Consider the following 5,019-nt stretch of genomic DNA (forward strand, 5'->3'; position numbering starts at 1 on the left):
GACAAATTTCTTGGATCTACCTGGTTATCTATCCAGTCCTCTTCGAAATTCCCTTCTTTGTCTATTATATAATTCCATTATTTATGGATTTTAAAGATATTATCGATTTTTGTTGAATTGATTAGATACCTTATTGTATGACCGAGATTTTTCTTATCTGAGTTTTGTTTAAATCAGAGGTTTATTTTTAAATGTTCAATATGAATTTCTTGTTTAGTCTTACCGTCTTAGCATTGAATTGAAGCGATTAGGGGTTTCTTTTTAGTTGTCCTTGTTGATTTTGATATTAATGAATTTCTGGCACTCCATTATCAAAATACTTTCAAGGAATCTGGAATGTGCTTCAATGTTTTTTACTTTGGGGCCTATTTGTCCAAAGAATCAGGTTCACTTTGAAGATTTTGGAAATGGTATTAGTTTGTTCTTGCCTAATGGTTTTAAGTTAGCCATTTGGTTCGATTGGGTGGGGCTTAAATTGGTTCCTGTTTTTGGAAAACGAAATGCAGTAGTCCGTATGCCATTTGATTTCATTTTTTGAAACGAGGCTTGACTAGTGAGTGCAGAATTTTAACATGCAACAAATTATAGTTATGGAACCCAATTATTTTTCGACAAGCGTGAAGCCTGGGGGATGAATGTTTGCAAATGTTTGCAAGTGCTGGCTAATGTTTGCAAGTGCTTTCTGGATATTGGATCATGAGATTGCATTTTCTGTTTTGCTAGCAGCCTAGCAGTAGATAGCTTTCCTGTTTAATTTATCTTCTTTTATTTTCGTTCAATACAGTTTTTAGAGTGATTCCTTCTGATTATTTTGATTTCATCATTAATTTTTCAGATCAGTTGATTGTGAGAAAGAACAAGTCAACAACATAAACTTTGGTTTGTATTAGCATTGATATTGTTTGACGATAATTTTTATTACATTTTTGTTTTAAAAAATTATATTTTGTCTATTATACGTTACAAGTATAGGGATATAAAATTATTATCTCGCCCAGGGCATTAAAACTCATTGGACCGGCCCTGAGAAACAGCAGATTGAAATATTTCGGAGTTGATGTGTCGCCAGACAATGTGGCGATTGCTATGGTGTATTTCGTTCAAGGCATTTTAGGCCTTGCAAGGCTTGCCGTTAGCTTTTACTTGAAAGATAATTTGCATCTTGATCCTGCTGAAGTATGTTTCCTTTATTTCCCCCCTTAATATTCGAGCTATTCTTGCTGATAATTTCATAATTCAGTACTGGTTTTAAGTTGAATTGGGCTTGATTTGGTTTTCTTGGATGATAAATGATTTTCTTATTTTTATTACATAGTAGTGGTAGAATCTGTTCTACGTGTTAGGTAATTTGTTTACTCTAATCACTTATGGTTTTGTTTTCGCTTCATTTGCTTTATAGTTATTGGTTTTATTATTTATGTGAATTGATGGCGGTAGAATAAATTTTACAGTTGAGTGATTTCTTCATTTTAATCAATTATGATTTTGTTTTCGTTCCCTTTACTTTTGCTTTATAGAAAACTTCAAGATGTTTTCTTTATTGCAGCTCTTAGAGATGTATTTTTTTTTCTGTTTGCTACTTGCAGTTTGTATGTTGCATTTCATTTGATAAAATTTAAACCAAATGGTAGATGTGAAATCACAATAAATAAATAAAATAAACGAATAACTTAAAATACAACACTGATTCTAATGCAGTTGTTTTATCAAGTTCATATGTTTTTTCCAGAAAGAATTGCATTTCTGACTTTAAAATTTAGTTATAATAAAAGAACTGTTGAGTAAAATATTGAATTATTTGGCTCTTACACTGTATTAAAGAATGTGTTTCCTTTGATAAGTTAAAGCAGCTTAAGACAAGTATTTTAATGAGTTTGCATTGCATTTTATTGCATGTATATCTTATGATCTTCTTAAAGAATTGACTGGATATATGTGGTTGACTAGACAGCTGTGATAACTGGTTTTTCTGCACTACCGTGGCTTGTTAAGCCACTTTATGGGTTTATTGGGTACACTTCTGTTAATTACCTATTTCTGATTATAATCATCTCTGAGAATTTTGAAGTATTTATCGTCTCTAGATTTGCTTTGAGCAGTACTTTGTCTTGGCAGTGATTCTATCCCACTATTTGGTTATCGGAGAAGATCATACTTGGTTCTTTCGGGACTTCTTGGTGCACTCTCATGGAGTTTGATGGCCACATTTGTTGACAGCAAATATGGTATTGCATGCTGCATACTTCTTTAATCTTTTTCTGTTGCCTTCTCTGATGTTGTAAGTTTCTTCTGCTTTAAGTTATTCACTTAAAGATAACTATTTCTATCGATGGCAGTCTAGGGTTCTATGATTTCTTTGTTTCCGATGGTGGTCTAGGGTTTGATATGTATTCTAAGCTGGCTACATTTCTAATCCAAACTGTCTATATATCCAACCTTTGCAAGAGAATATTGCCTGATCCTTTTCCTATATTTGTTAGCTTAATCATGAATTGATGTCAAGCTAAGGTATTTTTTAGAATAAAATAGTAAGTTAATTCATTTACAAGTCGTAATTCATGCTTGGCCTCAAATGTGAATCATAACATTCCTTGAAATCCTGCTCTAACACATTCATCAAACCAAAAAGAAAAAAACTTAAGTAGATTTTGAATTTGTTGTGACTGATTGTTAGGGATGCCTTATTTTCTATTGGCAACTTCACACGACTGCATGAGTTTGTTCATGTCTACACTACAATCAGAAGCATCTTAAATGTTAGCCTTAAAACGGTTCTTTGTTCAGCTGTCATGCTATTCATATTCTAGGAATGATCCTGAATTATGTTAGTAATTGATGCATGGTGTAGGTTGTAGATTCCATGGTTGTGGAGAGGTCACGTGGGGAGTCACAAAGTGTGTCAGCTTCTCTTCAGTCTCTATGCTGGGGTTCTGCAGCTTTTGGTGGAATTGTGAGTTCCTATTTTAGTGGCTCTCTGGTGGATGCTTATGGTGTAAGGTAGTTAGAGTGATCTATGGTATAATTTACAAGGGGAAAAAAAGTGACAATTTTGGGTTAATCATTTTATTACCAATTTAATGTCTAGGTTTGTTTTTGGTGTCACTGCATTATTACCACTGATAACATCTATTGTTGCTGTTCTTGTAAAAGAACAGTGTGTGATTGGCCCATCAAGGGTGCCAAATGTTCTTTTGGGAAACTCTAGCTTTCTTGAAAGCACAAAAGAGAGAATTATTCAATTGTAGAATGCATTCAGACAGCCCCATGTGTTTCTTCCCACAGATTTTATTTTCTTGTGGCAGGCAACACCACAGTCGGACTCCGCCATGTTTTTCTTCATGTACATTCTGTTACTTTGTTTGATGTTCCTTGTCATTGCTTCATTGTCATGTAGTTTTTGTGTCTCCAACATTTTGTGTCTCCAACAAAAGGCTCTTTTGATTTCAGCACAAATAAACTTGGTTTCACCCCAGAGTTTCTAGGACGTGTCAATCTTGTTACTTCGGGTGCATCGCTGGTTGGTGTTGGACTGTACAATGGATTCTTAAAAAATGTTCCATTGCGGAAGATTTTTCTTGCCACAACAATTTCTGGTTCAATTCTTGGAATGACTCAGGTTTGTGTTTTGATTTACTATTGCATAAAAGTTATTTAGGATCATTTGCATATTGGACCTTTGGCTTTATAATACGTCTATTGATATGTTTTTTTTTTCTATTTACTTAGGTCTTTCTTGTCACTGGATTGAACCGGAAGTTCGGAATGAGTGATGAATGGTTTACAATGGGGGATTCCTTGATTCTAACTGTTCTTAGTCAGGTAATTGAAGTTCTTTCTTCATACGTTTGTCCTTTAATTTGTGATTAGAATTGGGAACTTGATCTGCCTATGCAGATTGTAGGGTTGGCAATGGATGGTATGGATTTGGATATTTTAATTACCATCTACAGTGGATGCGAATATCAACCCTCGGATATCCATTATCCGAATCCACTTTACTTTTACGGATAATATATTTGGATTTGGATATTCATTATCTGAAACTACTTTACTTTTTCGGATATGGATTCGGATTTATTATTATTACTTTTTATTATTTCAATTCTGTCACGAGTTTGTCTGCGCTTGATATTGGCAGGCTTCTTTCATGCCAGTTCTCGTACTTGCAGCAAAACTATGTCCGGAAGGAATGGAAGCAACACTTTTTGCAACTCTGATGTCCATATCAAACGGAGGCAACGTCCTCGGGGGTCTGATAGGAGCCGGCCTGACCAAGGCATTCGGCATAACAAGGGATAAATTCGATAACTAGCCACCTTGATAATCCTCTGCAACCTCACTTCGTTGTTGCCTCTACCACTACTTCACCTTCTTCCACCGGATGATTCCGACACTGATCATAAGGTAAAAATTGTAGATAGTGAGATGAAATCTAATTGAATTTTGGCTGTTTCTCCATCCTTTTCCACTAAAGATTACAGTGTAAGAACACCAAATCATGGATCTAACAATCTGGGTATTCATATTACGTAATGTTATATAGATTTCGATACATTCATGTATTTATTTCGTATTCGGGTTTTTAATCTTATTTTAGTTACCTTTTTGTATGTACCAAAAATTATCAGGTTGACAGAGAAGAACGGGAAGATATCTGTAAATATCATGGAACGGTTACGAGAGCTCGATTGACATGACTACTAACTATTCACGACGATCGTCGGTTTGATTTTGGGTAATTTACATTGTAAGTCACATCATACAAATCACTAATCTTTAGTTTCATCAAACTAAATCATTAAAAATTTAACACTTTTATGTAGGTCAACCATGCTTGTGGCTTTTCCACTAGCAATGTAATGCCTCGGTTTCTACCGGTAACTACTTTTATGGAATTCCGATAAAAGTTTTACCGTTTGACTGTCATGAATTTCATATAATAATTAAAACTCGGGTTGCCTTCATTCTGTCCGTTGTTAGAGAGGCACCATTCTTTTGCTGAAGAATCGTCGTCGTCGA

The 5,019-nt window shown here is 34.6% G+C and overlaps 1 pseudogene; it reads left to right on the forward strand.

Annotated features, from left to right (window-relative positions):
• Nucleotides 1–1,049: 1,049 nt before the first annotated feature.
• LOC120191904 lies at nt 1,050–4,466 on the forward strand (annotated as a pseudogene).
• Nucleotides 4,467–5,019: the final 553 nt, after the last annotated feature.

Source organism: Hibiscus syriacus, unplaced genomic scaffold (genome assembly GCF_006381635.1).
Source record: "Hibiscus syriacus cultivar Baekdansim isolate YM2019G1 unplaced genomic scaffold, ASM638163v2 tig00116971_pilon, whole genome shotgun sequence".
Classification (NCBI taxonomy): Eukaryota; Viridiplantae; Streptophyta; class Magnoliopsida; order Malvales; family Malvaceae; genus Hibiscus; species Hibiscus syriacus.